This window comes from Rhinopithecus bieti, unplaced genomic scaffold, assembly GCF_001698545.2.
Source record: "Rhinopithecus bieti isolate Rb0 unplaced genomic scaffold, ASM169854v2 scaffold_53653, whole genome shotgun sequence".
Lineage (NCBI taxonomy): Eukaryota > Metazoa > Chordata > Mammalia > Primates > Cercopithecidae > Rhinopithecus > Rhinopithecus bieti.
In genome coordinates this window covers 50118-66630 of record NW_016821029.1, presented here as the reverse complement: position 1 = coordinate 66630, position 16513 = coordinate 50118, and the positions used below count along the sequence as shown (strand labels likewise).

At 38.2% G+C, this 16513-nt stretch overlaps 1 pseudogene across 1 annotated transcript; it reads right to left on the bottom strand.

Moving 5' to 3' along the window:
- Positions 1 to 9099: 9099 nt before the first annotated feature.
- LOC108520682 (ornithine decarboxylase pseudogene) lies at positions 9100 to 11079 on the bottom strand (annotated as a pseudogene). The gene has a single exon (XR_001882970.1). The product of XR_001882970.1 is annotated as an ornithine decarboxylase pseudogene (transcript).
- Positions 11080 to 16513: the final 5434 nt, after the last annotated feature.

The following is a 16513-nucleotide window of genomic DNA, read 5'->3' as shown; positions in this document are numbered from 1 at the left end:
GGGGAATGTCTGCAAAGAATCCTTTGATGTGATTTGTCTTCAGATCTTTCAACCAGTATTCCGCACAGTTTTTCAGTGTCTGAGGGAGCCTGCACGGTGATCAAGTTCCTTCAGAGAGTCTATGGATTCTCTCAGCCTTCTTGATATGTTCCTGCAGTACTTTTTGAAACAAAAGTTCATGATGTGAGTTTCTATACACTCTTTTGTCTGTCCAAGCAGGAGCTGCAAGCTAGTCCTGCCTCCTATGCACCATCTTCCTGGTTCTCCCTGATTCATTTTAATGAGACTAAATCTTCTGATCCATGAGCATGGGATGTCTTTCCATTTGTTTGTGTCCTCTTTGGTTTTTTTTACTGGTGTTATTTCATTTTCCTCATACAGGTCTTTCACCTTCTTGGTTAAACACTTCTTATGTATTTTTTTGTAGCCATTGCAAATGGGATTTCTTTCTTGATTTATTTTTCAGCTAGTTCCTTATTGATATATAGAAACTGCTGATTTTTATATGTTAATTTTGTAAACTGAAATTTTACTGAGTTCATTTGTCATTTCTAATAACTTTCTAGGTATAAGATCATGCTGTCTGCAAATCTGACTTTGTCTTTTCCAGCTTTCTTTCTCTTGCTTGATTGTTCTGGCTAGGACTTACAGTACTGTATTGATCAGGAGTGGTGAAAGTGGGTATCCTTTTCTTGTTTCAGGTCTTAGAAGAAATGCTTTCAGCTTTTCCCTATTCAGTATGATGCTAACTGTCAGTTTTTCATATATGGCCTTTATTATATTGAGGTAGGTTCCTTTTTGGCCTAACTTGAGAGTTTGTTTTTTTTTGTTTTGTTTTGTTTTTACCAGGAATGGATGTTGAATTTTATCACATTTGTTCTGCATCTATTTGATGATCAAATGGTTTTTGTCCTTCATTCTGTTCTTTTATCAATTTGCGTATGTTGAAGCATCCTTGCATCCCTGGGATAAATCCCATTTGATCATGGTGTATTGTCTTATTGATGTCTTGTTGGATTCAGTTTGCTAGTATTTTGTTGAGGATTTTTGCAACTGTGTTTATCAGGCATATTGGCCCATAGGTTTTTGGCCTATAGGTTTTTTTTTTTTTTTTTTTTGTCATATCCTTGTCTGGTTTTGGTATTGAGGTAATGCTGACCTCATAGAATGAGTTAGGATAATTTTTGCCCTTCAATCTTCTGAAATAGTTTGAGAGGAATTGGTATTCATTTCTAAGTTTGGTAGAATTTGTTCTCTTCAGGTTTTCTATTTCTTCCTGGTATAATCTTGGTAGGTTGTATATGTCCAGGAACTTATGCATTTCCTGTAGGTTTTCCAATTTGTTGATGTATAGTTGTTCATAAAAGTCTCAGATGATCCTTTGTTTCTTTGATATCAGTTGTAATGTCTCCTTTACCTTTCTGATCTTATTTCAGTTTTTCTCCTTTTTTCTTGTTAGTCTAACTAGAAATTAAACAATATGTTTTTATCTATGTTTTATCTTTATCTATAGATTTTTATCTTTTCAGTGAACCAATTTTCTTGTGTTATTTATTAGTCTCTATCTTGTTTAGTTCTGCTCTGATCTTTATTATTTTTCTTTTTCTACTAATTTTGGGTTTTGTTGCTTTTCTAGTTCCTTCAGGTGCATTGTTGTTTATTTGAAATCTTCTTACTTTTCTGATGTACAAAAAAGTACTTCTTAGCACTGCTTTGGCTGTATCCCATTGGTTTTAGTATGTTGTATTTCCATTTTCATTTGTTTCTATTTTTTTTATTTCCTTCTTAATTTCTTCTTTGATTCAGGGGTCACTGAGGAACTTGACTATTGAGAAATAAACTATTACTTAATTTCCCTGTATGTGTACATTTTCCATAGTACCTCTTGGTATTAACTTCTAGTTTTCTTCCTTTGTGGTATGAGAAGATACTTGATAATGATTTTTTAAAAATTTGTTGAGAGTTGTTTTGTGGCCTAACGCATATGGTCAATCCTGGAGAATATTCCATGTGCTGATGAGAAGAGTACATATTTTGTAACTGTTGAATAAAATGTTCTGTAAATGGCTGTTAGGTCCATTTGGTCTGCAGTGCAGTTTAAATCCAATGTTTCTTTGTTGATTTCCTATCTAGATTATCTGTCCAATGCTGAGAATGAAAAGTGTTGAAGTCTCCAACTATTACTGTATTTAAGTCTGTCTCTCCATTTATATATAATAATATTTGCTCTGTGTGTGTGTGTGTGTGTGTGTGTTTCAGTGTTGGATGCATACATATTTAGAGCTGTTAGACCCTCTTGCTGAACTGATCCCTTAATCATTATATAATTACCTTCCTTGTATCTTTTTAGTTTTGTATTTAAATTCTATTTTACCTGATATAAATATAGTTACTCCTATTCACTGTTGGTTTCCATTTGTGCAGCAAATATTTTTCTATCCCTTTACTTTGTTTATTGTACCTTTACAGGTGAAGTCAGTCTTATAGGAAGCATATAGTTGGGTCATGTCTTTTTAATACATTCAAGCTGTCTGTATCTTTTAAATGGGGAATTTAATCCATTTACATTCACGGTTATTGTTAGATGAGGACTTATTTCGGTTTTTTTTTTGTTGTTGTTACATGTTTTAAATTTGTTTTGTATAACCTTTATTCTTTTCTTCCTCTCTTCCTGTTTATCATTGTAGTTTGTTGGGTTTCTATAGTAGTAACATTTGACTCCTTTCTCTTTCTCTTACTGTGTGTCTGCTCTACCAGTGAGTTTTACACCTTATGTGTTTTCATGATGGTAGATATCATCCTTTTGCTTCCAGATCTAGGACTTCCTTAAATATTTCTTGTAGGACCAATCTAGTGGTGATGAATTCCCTTGGTTTTTGCTTATCTGGGAAACACTTTATTTCTTTATTTTGCCTTCATTTTTGTAAAGAAGCTTTTCTGGGTACAGTACTCTTGGCTGACAGTGTTTTTTTTCTTTCCGTAGTTTGAATGTATCATCCTATTCTCTCCTGTCTTGTAAAAAGAGAAATCTAGTGTTTGTCTGATGGGATTCCCTTATATGTGACTTGACACTTTTGCTGTTTTTAGAATTCTTTCTTTGACTCTTAACAGTGACTATAACGTGGCTTGAAAACCTTTTTGGATTGTATCTATTTAAGAACCTTTTGAGATTCCTGTATCTGAATGTCCATGTCTCTTGTAAGATTTGGGAAGTATTGGCTGGGCGCGGTGGCTCAAGCCTGTAATCCCAGCACTTTGGGAGGCCAAGATGGGCGGATCACGAGGTCAGGAGATCGAGACTATCCTGGCTAACATGGTGAAACCCCATCTCTACTAAAAATACAAAAAATTAGCTGGGCGAGGTGGTGGGCGCCTGTAGTCCCAGCTACTTGGGAGGCTGAGGCAGGAGAATGGCGTAAACCCGGGAGGCGGAGCTTGCAGTGAGCTGTGATCCCTCTCCGGCACTCCAGCCTGGGTGACAGAGCGAGACTCCGTCTCAAAAAATAAAAGATTTGGGAAGTATTCAGCTATTATTTTGTTAAATGGGTTTTCTATACCTTTGCCCATATTGTCTCCTTCTGGGACTCTGAAAATTCAAATATTTGGTAGATTTATGGTGTCAAAACCTGTCTTCCAGTTCTTAGATTATTTCTTGTATTTGATCTAATCTGTTGTTTAAACCCTCAGTTGTATTTTTTATTTCATTCATTGAATTCTTCAGTTTCAGAATTTTTTAAATGATGTCTCTGTTGAATTTCTCATTCAGATCATGAATTGTGTTTCTGATTGTTTTAAAATTTTTATCTGTATCCCATTTAGCTTCTTTAATATTATTATTTTGAATCCTTTTTTAGGCATTTTACAGATTTCTTTTTCATTGGAATCTTTTGCTGGAGAATTATTATGTTCTTTTGGCAGTATCGTGTTTCCTTGCCTTTTCATGTTTCTTGTGTCTTTCTGTTGACACCTGTGTAACAGTTGTTTCTTCCAGTTTTATAGATTGGTTTTCATAGGGTAAGACATTTTCCTAAAGATGTATCTATAGTGTTGGTTGGGTAGGTTGATTTGGCTTTGATTCTGGTTGGGCACACTCATGTAGTCATCATATGATTTCATTGGCTGTCATCAGAATTAGTGGTGCCTGTTAATTCCACAGTTGCTTGGGCTGCAGTTGTTAGCGAAAGCTATAGTGAGGCTTTGCTGAGGATGGGAATGTCAGGAGGGCTGGTCTTCAGGCAGCAATAGTGGTGGTAGTGGGCTGGATGTGCACCACATATGCAGGCACTGGTGGTTAAGTGCATGCAGGCTGACCCTTGGACCTCCCAGTTGCTTGTTCAGGAACCAGCAGTGGCAGTGGTTGGTGGGTGGGTGGGTCCTTGGGCAGCATGTATGATGTTAGCAATGACGGTAGCAGTGTTGGGACAACCTAAAGGCCCCTAGGCAGTACATTCTGGCACCAGTGGTTGTGGCAGTCTTGGCAAGCCAGTTTGCTGTCTCCCAGGTGGCACATGTACGCTGATGTTGGCAGCAGTAGTGGCAGCAGGCTGGGTGGGCCTGATGTCATGCTCTCAAAAGGCATGTGCAGGTGCTAGTGTTGGTGGGTGGGATGAGTTGATCCCCACGTCCCCAAATGGTGTGCTTGGGCAGTGGAAGCAGTGGTAGTGGGCAGAGTAGACCTTATCTTCAGGTTTCTTTATGGTACATGCAGTCACTGGCAGTGGGCAGGGCAGGCCTGTTTCCAAGTCCCCCTTTCCCCCCACCACAATGGTGCATGTAGGCACCAGGGACGGTGATGGGATGAGTTAGTCCCCAGGACCCCAGATAGTATACTCAGATGCCAGTGACCAGGGGAGACCTATTCAGAGGCCCCTCAGTGGCACATGTGGGCACCACCAGTGGTGGCCAGATAGGTCTGTCCTGAAGCTCCTTAATATTTCTCTCAACCACAGGCTGTGGCAGACAAGCAGATCAATCATCAGGACCCTGGACAGTGCACTCATGCAGCAGTGGGTAGGGTGGGCCTGTCCTTAGGCCTTAGGATGGTGCCCGGGTTGGCTGGTTTCTGGGCTGCTCAAAGGTATGTGCAAGTGCACATTGGCTTTGCTGCTGGGAGCAAGGAAGGGCTGCTATCAGTGACAATGGACCCAGGAAGTTGGCTCTGGTGAGCACACACTTTGGTTCTGGCTCCCATTGTCCCAGAGGCAGCCTCCCCATTACACATCACTGCCCATTTCCCAGGTGCAGGACAGTATGTGGGCTAGAGTGCTGCAAACCTGGGCATACCACTGAGTCTAGCCAGTGCCTCAATGCTACAGCCCTCTGGGCTGATGTTAGGGGAAATGTCAGCAAGGCTCCAGTGATGTGGACATTCAGGAGCTCTTGTGCCCCAGGGAAGGATATCATTTGTTGTGACTGGGCTCTCAAAATGATGTCATGCTACAGCTGCTTGAGTCTTGGGAGATGTGGTTTGCAGTGCAAACTACCTGTCTGGAACAATGCCACTGCATGGACTTCAAGAAGTCCCTATACTAGTCTCAGGGTCCATAAGGACTGAGGAGCTCTCCTGTGGCTAAGACTGTAGGAGTCCATCATGGGAGAGTAGACTGCTATGGACCTCTCACTTTAACCTTTTCCCTTCACTGGGGAGTTTCTCCCGGCTCTGTGCCAATCCTGGCTGGCTGGCAACTTTTCTTCCCTCTCCTTCTGTGACTCAGAGGTTCCCTGTCACTTCCCTCTGAATTCTAGTGTTCTCTCTTAAATGCTGTATTCAGTATGTGATTATCTACTTGATATTCTGGTCCTTCTTTGTGGAGGAGGTGAGTGCTGGTACCTCTGGTTAGCCATCTTGAAAGCCTCCTTCCCACTGAATAATTTCCAGAAAAATATAAATGGCTAAAATTGACATAAGAAATAATTTAAAAAAATTAGTTCAGTAACCCCACAGAGAAAATTCAAAAGTAGTCAAAATAGAACTCCTGAAAGGAAGCACTTGGTTTTATTTATGAGTTCTACAAAACCTTCAAAACATGTAATTCCTACAACCTTATATCTAACATGAGAATATATGACAAGTAAATTCTTAATTTGTAAAATAAAATATGTGATTCTTTCCATATATTTTCACAGGTTTTAAAGTGATAATTCATGTGGTTCTGACCTTAATATAAAAAAGATGGTGGAACATTTATATGGACGTTAACAATTGATTACTAAAATTTTATTTCTATTAATGTAACTCTGAGATAAGTTATTTAACATACTTCCTTATCTTGAAAGTTACATTCATTCTCCTCAAAGCTACAAAATATGATGCTTCTAAAATATAAACACAGTATTAGAAACAATATTTTTCCCCAGTTCTTAAAGCTGCTTGTTGATCAGATTTGTCCAAAGGGAAATGTTATTTTAAAATAAGCACAAAGAGGATTGTATCAATATTTTACACATTTATGTTTAGGTGAAATAGCATGAATTTGAATGTGTTGAAGGCAACTTTGACCAAGGTTTAAACCTGCAAAACTGTAGAATATGAATAAAAATGTTCAATTATCAATGGATTTGAACTAATCAAAGCATCATACAGGACAAGGACACAGTAATTATAAATATGTATAAGCTGTTGCATGTCTTTGTTAGTGCTTCCATATCTCATAGAAACCTATCAATCTTAGGAACATTTCACAAATTAGAAAAGGTTATAACAACATCAATATATTATAGTACTTATAATTATCTGTCAATAACTGATCCAAAGTATGATTTAAGATGAAACTCCATTCAATATTTTTTTAGTTTTAAAACTTTTTTGCTGTAAATTTGCATATTCATTCTGGTAGCACATTCAAAAGTCTTCTGTGAAAGGTAATGAAGTCCCAGGAACAGCAAGTTTTTTATTTTAGATCTTACATGTATAGGCAGAATATGTGTAAATTTTGAAATCTGGATCATGTCCAGAGACTGTCAGTTTGTCATCTTTTGTTGACTGGAAGCCAGTTTCATTTAATAGTGCTAAATGATGATGCTAATATAAGTCAAATTGGCAAATGATAAATTATAAAATTGTCATTGAGAATGACAGAAACTAAGTGGTGTTCATTCTTCTGAATATCTTTCTGAAAACTTGATTCCAAGTTAGTAACACTTTTATAACTTAACCATCTATCAACTAAGTAACACTGGTTGGGTTGAAGTAAAAGTTGAAAATTGTCAATATGACACTTTTCAAATCAATTATGTATATTGTCCATTTAGACTTGTGATATGACATTTTAATTTTATACAGTGACTCCAAAAAAGGGCCAACAAATAAAAAAAAAACACTAAACATCTTACAATGCCTTTCTCCAAGATGCATGATTCTTTTACATTTTTAATTGACAGATAACAATTGTGTATATTTATGGGGTACAATGTGATGTGTGTATATTTGTGGGGTACAATGTGACATTCTGATCTATGTATACATTGCAGAAAGATTCCCTTGAGCTAATTAACATATTGTTACCTTACCAATTTATTTTTTGTGATCATAACATTAGAAATCTTTTTTGAAGGCCAGGAGCAGTGACTTATACCTGTAATTCCATCACTTTGGGAAGCTGAGGTGGGAGGATTACTTGAACCCAGGAGTTTGAAACCAGCCTGGGCAACATGACAAATTTGTCTCTACAAAAAATACATACATACATACATACATACATACATACATACATACATAACTAGCCAAGTGGGGTGGCATGTGCCTGTAGTCCTACTACTTGGGAGGCTGAGATGGGAGGATCACCTTGAGCCCTGCAGGTCGAGGTTGCAGTGAGCCATGGTCGTGCCACTGTACTGCAGCCTGGGTGACAGAGTGAGATCCTGTTTCACAAAATAAAAAGATAAAAAATAAAAATCTATTTTGAAATATACAATACATTGTTATTAACGGTGGTCATCATATAGTGTTAAAGATCACTAAACTTATTCCTACAGTCTAGCTGAAACTTTGTATGTTTTGATCAGCATCTTCCCTTTCCCCGCCACCATCACCTCCAGCCTCTGTCATCACCTTCCTGTTTCTCTGAAGTCAACTTTTTAAAAATTCTATATATAACAAGTGAGATCATACAGTATCCGTCTTTCTGTACCTGGCTTCTTTCACTTAGCATAATGTCCTCTAGTTCCATCCATATTGTCACAAATGAAAAACTTTTATTTTTAAAGGCTGTATATAATATCTCATTGTGCAGATATACCACATTGCCTTTATCGATTCATCCACTGATGGACACTTAGGTTGCTCCATAACTTGGCTATTGTGAAAAATCTTGAAATATATGGGAGTACCAACGTCTGCTTGACGTATCAATTTCAATTCCTTTGAATATATACCCAGAAGTGCGATTGCTAGATCATATAGTATTTTTAGTTTTTTTAAGAAACCTCCATGCTATTTTCCAAAACGGCTGTACTAATTTGCATTCCCAGCAGCAGTATACACAGGTTCCCTTCTCCTCATATCCTCACCAACACTTACTCTTTTTCTCTTTTTTGACATTAGTAGCTATTCTAACAGGCATGAGGTGATATCTCACTGTGGTTTAAATTTGCATTTCCTTGGTGACTAGAGATGTTGAGTGTTTTTCATATATCTTTGGCATCTATCTCTTATTTTGAGAAAGGTCTGCTCAGATACTTTTACCATCTATCTATCATCTATCTCTATCTCATACCATCTATCTCTCTTATTTTGAGAAATGTCTGCTCAGATACTTTGAGTTTTCTTACTACTGAGTTGTTTGAATTCTTTATATATTTTGGATATTGACCCCTTATCAGATGTATGGTTTGTAAATACCTTCTGCTAACACATGGTTTATCTCTTCACTGTTACTTCTTTCTTTTGCTGTCCATAATCTTTTTCATTCATTGCAGTCTCATTTATCTATTTTTGCTTTTACTGCTTGTCCTTTTGGAGTCCTAGCCAATAAATCATTGCCCAGGCAAATGTCGAGGAGCTTTTCCCTCCTCCACAAGTTTCACATCTTGTGCTTAAATTTCAAAATGGAAATTTTATCCATTTTGAGGTTTTTTTTTTTTTTTTTTGCCTAATTATTTCAAGATACTTTGTTTTAAAAACAGGTCACAACACTAAGCTTTTGGCCCATTCTGCCATTGTACAAGCTACAAACACTTGTTCAGCAGCTGAGGGGCACTCTTGAATAGCGTGTCTGAAGAGTGAATAAAAATCCATATAAAACAAATATTCAAATAGTTTCCATAGGAACACAGATAAGTGTGACCCATATCCTAGTCTTCCATATGGCTGCATCGTGCCGACCCTGCTCTAACAAAGACATTTCAAAACTAGCAGTAATTAAGTTACATGGTCCCCACAAATCCCTTAATTCAAGCTAAACTTGTAGTTAACAGCTACCAGAGTGATATCTACACATTAATACCAGCTGAAGCACAGGCTGCTGGGTGGCGTTTCATCCCACTCTCCCAGGCACAAGACACAGGCAGGGTGCTGGTGTCTTATTCCTCTACTTCAGGTGGGAAGTCGGGGTTCTGGAATTGCTGCATGAGTTGCCACGCAGGCCCTGACATCACATAGTAGATCACCGACCTCTGGAACCCACTGAACGTAGAGGCAGCAGCAACAGTGTAAGCGCCCATGTTTTCAAAGAGCATCCAATCACCCACATGCATTTCGGGCAGGTCACAGCGCTCCACAATCCAATCAAGGCCATCACATGTTGGTCCCCATATGCTGGATGAATAATACTTCTCATCTGGTTTAGGTCTCTCTTGCAGAAGGGGCTTTACATGTGCGTGATCATATAGTATGCAATTAAATGATCCATAGACGCCATCATTCACATAATACATAAAGGTCTGTTCACTCGACTCATCTTCATCATCAGAGCCAGTCTGTTCCTTTAATACAATTTTCTTGGAGATGATATTAACCGCAAGTGTGAAAGCTGATGCAACATAGTATCTGCCAGGCTCAGCTATGATTCTCACTCCAGAGTCTGGGTTGATTATGCTGGTGATCTCTTCAAATTTAAGCTTCAATCCTCAGATCCAGGAAAGCCACCGCCAATATCAAGCAGATACATGCTGAAACCAACCTTAGCCCCCGTGTCAAAAACACAGCGGGCATCAGAGATTGCCTGCACGAAGGTCTCAGTATCGGTACAGCCGCTTCCTACGTGGAAGCTGACACCAACGACATCGATATTCAGCTCTTTTGCCCATTCCAAAAGGAGCCTGCTATTTCTGAGCGTGGCACCGAATTTAACACTGAGACAACAGACTGCTTTGGAATCATCAGTGGCAATCCGCAAAACCAACTTTGCTTTTGGATGTGCTCTGGCAACTTTCATCAACTCAAATTCACTATGAAAAGTCATCATCTGGACTCCATTATTAGCAGCATACTTAGTTTGAGATACTTGTTTACATGGATTTGCATAGATAATCCTCTCTGGAGGCACCCTCAGACTGCACCAACTGTATTTCAGTCTTGCTAGCACAGTCAAATCCTGTCCCCACAGCAGCAAGGGTCTTCACGATGGCTTTGCTATCATTACATTTGACTGCATAAAAGGGGGTGACATGAGGGAGAGCTTTTAACCACCTCAGATGTTTCTTTAGAATGTTTCCCAGGTCTGCCACATAGAAGGCATCCTTATCATCAGAAAAACAAACTTCATTAATTTTTTGATCCAGAATGTCCTTGGCAGTAAAACCTTCATCGAGGAAGTGGCAGTTAAATTCTTCATTACCAAAGTTGTTCATGATTTCTTGATGTTCCTATGGAAAACTAAGAGATGGAATTGAAAGAAGTATTTCCAGCTTCTCACAAAGGCAACTCTCCAGGAATTCCAAATCCCTCTGCGTGTGCCCTTGGAGCAGTAGTGACAATCTCAGAGCGCCCGGGCGCCGCGGGCCAGCCCCATGGGGAAGCGCAGACGCCGGAGTCTGAGCCGCAGCCGCAGGAGCGCTCGGCCGCCCCCGTCGCGCCCGTCAGCGCCTGGCTCCCGCCGGCCTGAGACGCTGGCGCGAGGTGGCGCCGGAGCTGCTGGCAGAGGGGCCACAGAAGGGACTGACCTTGAGTTGATTTTTATATGTGGTTTGATGTAAGGGTCCAATTTTATTATTCTGCACATGAATATCCAGTTTTCCCAACACCATTTATTAAATACATTGGAAAGGACAATAAATTGTTCTTTCCCCATTGCATGTTCTTGGCCACTTTGTTGAAAATCAACTGACCATAAATACTTGGATTTATATCTGGGCTTTCTATCCTGTACCATTCTTCAGAGTGTCTGTTTTTATACCAGTACCATGCTGCTTTGTTTCAACAGCTTTATAATATATTTTGAAGTTATTGTGTTGCCTCCAGCTTTGTTCCTTTTATGCAAGATTGTTGGCTCTCTAGGGTATTATCTGGTTCCATATTAATTTTAGGACTGTTTTTTCTCTTTTGCTTAAAAAAAAAAAGACATTGGAATTTTGATAGGAATTGCATTTAATTAGTAAATTACTTTGGGTAGTATGAACACTTTAACACTATTGTTTCTACTAATCCATGAATAAGGGATATCTTTCCATTTATTTATTTTTAAATTTATGTATGTGTGTATGTGTGTGTATGTATTGAGACAGAGTTTCACTCTGTTGCCCAGGCTGGAGTGCAGTGGAGTGATCTCGGGCTCACTGCAACCTCCACCCACTGATCAAATGATTTTCCTGCCTCATCCTCCCGAGTACGGGGATTACAGGCGCCTGCCACCGCACCCAGCTAATTTTTGTATTTTTAGTAGAGACGGGGTTTCACCATCTTGGCCAGGCTGGTCTTGAACTCCCGACCTCGTGATCCACCCACCTCAGTGTCCCAAAGTGCTGGGATTACACGTGTGAGCCACTGCGCCCAGTCAATATCTTTCCATTTATTTGTGTCTTCTTTAATTTCTTTCATCAGTGTTTTATAGTTTTCAGTGTATAGGTTTTTCATCTGTTTGGTTAAATTTGCTCCTACGTGTTTTCTTTTTTGGTGCTAGTATAAATGGAATTGTTTTCTTATTTTTTGGATAATTCATTGTTAGTCTATTGAACGAGTACTGATTTTTGTATGTTGATTTTATAACCTGCAACTTTACTGATTTTATAAGCTGCAAAATCAACTACATGTTGGTTTTGCAACCTGCAAATTTATCAGTTCGAACAATTTTTTGTTTTTGTTTTTGTTTTTTTTGTTTTTTTGAGACCGAGTCTCCCTCTGTCGCCCAGGCTGGAGTGCAGTGGCCGCGATCTCAGCTCACTGCAAGCTCCGCCTCCCGGGTTCACGCCATTCTCCTGCCTCAGCCTCCCGAGTAGCTGGGACTACAGGCGCCCGCCATCAGGTCCGGCTAATTTTTTCCGTTTTTAGTAGAGACGGGGTTTCACCGTGTTAGCCAGGATGGTCTCGAGCTCCTGACCTTGTGATCCACCCGCCTCGGCCTCCCAAAGTGCTGGGATTACAGGCGTGAGCCACTGCACCCGGCCAATTTTTTGTTTTTTCTGTAAGATTGTGTCATCAGCAAACAGAATTTCACATTTTCCTTTCCTATAAGGATACTTTTAATTTCTTTTCCATGTATAATTGCACTGGCTAGGATTTCCAGTACTGTGTTGAATACAAGTGATAAGAGTAGATATCCTTGTCTTATTCCTGATCTTAGAGGAAAAATTTTCAACTTTTAACAAATGAGTATGATGTTAGCTGTGGGCTTATCATATATGGCCTTTATTGTGTTGAGGTATATTCCTTCCATATTTTTTTAGTTTTTATCGTGACCAGATGTTGAATTTTGTCAGATGCTTTTTCTATATCTATTGAGATGGTCATGCAGTTTTTGTCCTTTATCTTGTTAATACATGTATCACACATTGATTTATATATGTTGAACCATACTTGCATTTCTGGGATAAATACCACTTCATCATGGTGAATGATCTTTTTTAATGTGCCATTGAATTTGGTTTGATAGTATTTTGTTGAGTATTTTTGCATCTGTGTTCATCAGGGACATCGGGCTGTAATTAATTTTCTTTTATTGTAGTGTCTCTGTCTGGCTGGTATCAGGGTAATGCTGGCCTCACAGTGAGTTTGGAAGTACGTCCTCTTTGGTTTGTTGGAAGGGCTTGAAAAGGATTGCTTTTACTTTTTCTTTCAGTGTTTGATATAATTCAGCAGTGAAACCATCAGATCCTAGGCGTATCTGATTATTTATTCAGTCTCCTTACTCATTATTGGTCTGTTCAGATTTTCTATTTCTTTTTTTCCTGACTTTTTCTTAGTAGACTGCATGTTTCTTTGAGCTCATTCATTTCTTCTAGGTTATCCAAGTTGTTGGTGTATAGTTGTTCATAGTACTAGTAGTATGTTGTGATTATTTGTATTTCTGTGGTATACACTTATAATGTCTCCTCTTTCATTTCTGATTTTATTTGAATCTTCTCTTTTTCTCTTTGTTAGTCTACTGAAAGGTTAGTCAGTTTTGTTTATCTTTTCAAAAACCAACTTTTAGTTTTCTTGATCTCTTCTATTATTTTTCTAGTATCTATTTTGTTTCTTTTTTCTCTTTATTATTTCCTTCCAAGTTTGGGCTTATTCTTCTTTTTCTAGTTCCTTGAGGTGTAATGTTAGATTGTTTATTTGAGATATTCTTTTCTGAAGTAGGCACTTTTTACCATATACTCACTCTCTTAGGACTACTTTTGCTGCATCTTATACGTTTTGGTATATTGTGTTTTCATTTTTGTTTGTCACAAGGTATTTTTAAATTTCATCTTTGGCCAATTGGTTGTTCAGAAAGATGCTTCATTTATACCTATTTGTGAGTTTTCCAAGATTGTTCCTATTACTGATTTATAGTTTCATGCCATTGTGGTCAGAAAATACATGATTTCAGTCTTCCTAAATTTGTTAAGACTTGTTTTGTGGGCCAGCATATAATATGTTCTGAAGAATGTTCAATGTACACTGGAAAAGAATTTATATTCTATTTCTGTTGGATGCTAATGCTGTAAAATATCTGTTAGGTCCCCCTTTTTAATTGTAGTTTAAATTGATGTCTCCTCATTGATTTTCTCTTCTTTAGATGATCCAGTGTTGAAAGTGGGGTTAATGAAGTCTACTATTATTGTATTGCAATCTCTCTCTCCCTTCAGACTTATTAATATTTGCTTCATATATTCATGGGCTCCAATGTTTACTGCAAATATATTTACCATTGTTATAACTTCTTGATGAACTGAACCCTTTATCACTACAAGATGACCTTCTTTTTCTCTTTTCATAGTGGGGTTTCACCATGTTAGCCAGGATGGTCTCGATCTCCTGACCTCGTGATCCACCCACCTCGGCCTCCCAAAGTGCTGGGATTACAGGTGTGAGCCACCGTGCCCAGCCTTTTTACTAAAAGTATATCCTGTCTGATGGAAGTATACCTATCTCCAATCTTTCCGTTTCTATTTGAATGGAATATCTTTTTCCATCCATTTACTTTGAGTCTGTGTGTCCTCAGAGGTGAAGTGAGCCTCGTATGCACAGCATATAGTTGGGTCTTCCAGACAAGTGATTCTAAACGAGTAACATATAGTAACATAGTCCACTAGTCTGTTATAGAACCATGATAGCTAGGCATCTGGCCAGGGGTACATCCATGTTTTACAGGGCCTGAAGCTGATATAATTTGAGGAATTTTTTTTTAAGAAAAAGAATTTAAATTTTCAGATACAAAATTAGATACCACAAAGGACTTCTACAAGTAAGAGGTAATGAAGCTTAAGCTTCATTAGCTTCATGGAAAATTCATCTCTGTATCTGGCACACAGTAAATTTTGCATAGTTATTTGCGGAATGATTTTTGATTAGCTAATATCTGTTGATTAAAACTAATGTTACAATGAGTATGACTACCCTGCTTGTGGGCCACTTGCTTGCAATTTCTTCAGTATATTTAGACTTAACAGTACCTTAGCATTAGTCTCAATGAGCTTACTCCATGTCCATTATTCCTGTATGTGCTAGCCTACCCAGGTAAAGGACATAAAAATGAAATATGCAGCCAAATGGGTTTTATTTTATTGATTCATTTAGACTATAACCATTTCCCAGATATTTGTTGTCTTAATCTGTTTTCTGCTGCTACAACAGCATACCACAGCCTGGGTAACTTATAAAGAAAACAGATTTATTCAGTTAACAGCTCTAGAGGCTGGGAAGTCCAAGAGCTTGGTGCTGGGATCTGTTAAGAGTGATCCCATGGTGAAGGGTGGAAGTCAGAGTAAACACATGAGACAGAGAAAGGAAATTGGGCCAAACTCACTTTTACAACAAACCCATTCTTTTGATAACTAACCCACTCCTGTGATAACAGCATTAATCTATTCATGATGGCGGAGCCCTCATGACCTAATCCTCTCTTAAGGGCCCCACCTTCCAATACCATTGCACTGGCAATTAAGTTTCAACATGTGTTTTGGTGGGACATTCATACGATAGCATTTAATTGTGTAAATCCAACATTTAAACTAAATTCCTAGGCTAAATCTGTCAAAAATTATTAAACAAAGTCAGAAGATAGCCACTTGAGAGGTGATATAGATACTAGATATGTCTTTCACCAGATCCTAAAGCTTAATTAACTCTGTCAGACTAAGGGGCATGGAATTATAGAGATATACTCTTGAATGCATTTTGCTTAAGTCCATATTCAAATATATGAATAATGAGGAGGTCCACAGGTGAATGAGCAAATAAATGGACTGCATAGCATGTTTCCAAACAGATTATGAAATTAAAACTTTCATGGGAGAGATATAATATCAATTTAAGAACTATTAGTGTTTGCCCTCTTAGCCAGCACCTGTAGTCCCACCTACTCAGGAGACTGAAGCAGAAGGTTCACTTGAGCCCAGGAGTTTGAATCTAGCCTGGGCAAAGTAAAACACGATCTCTTTTATTTTTATGTTTTAATTTGCCTTCTTCAAATCGATGACCCCAATTCCCTAGAACTATTTTTTTTAATACAGGGGAGAAATCAGAGAATTAAGGAAGAATGCATAAATGAGAAACAGAAAACGTTCCAGAAATAATTTGTTGACCACAGATCTTATAGCCCACACTTACTTCTAAACATAAAGTACTCATAATGGTACCACAAATAGAACCATCTATATATGAGTATGTTTTTTTTGTTTGTTTATATGGCTGTATATCTGTGTTCTATAGTTTTAAAATTAACTAGAATAAGTTTTAGATATTCTTCACCATTTGTTTTGACATATTAATTTTAAGATCAATTTATCAAGTTGAGGGGATTTTGATTAGAACTCCACTGAGTTTTACAGAATATATGGGGTCAGAATTGAAATCTTTATAAATGTATGGTCTTCCTAGATATAAGCACGTGTATGTCTGTCTTTTAATCAGATGTTCATTTATGTTCTTTAGTAATGGTTGGTAATGTCC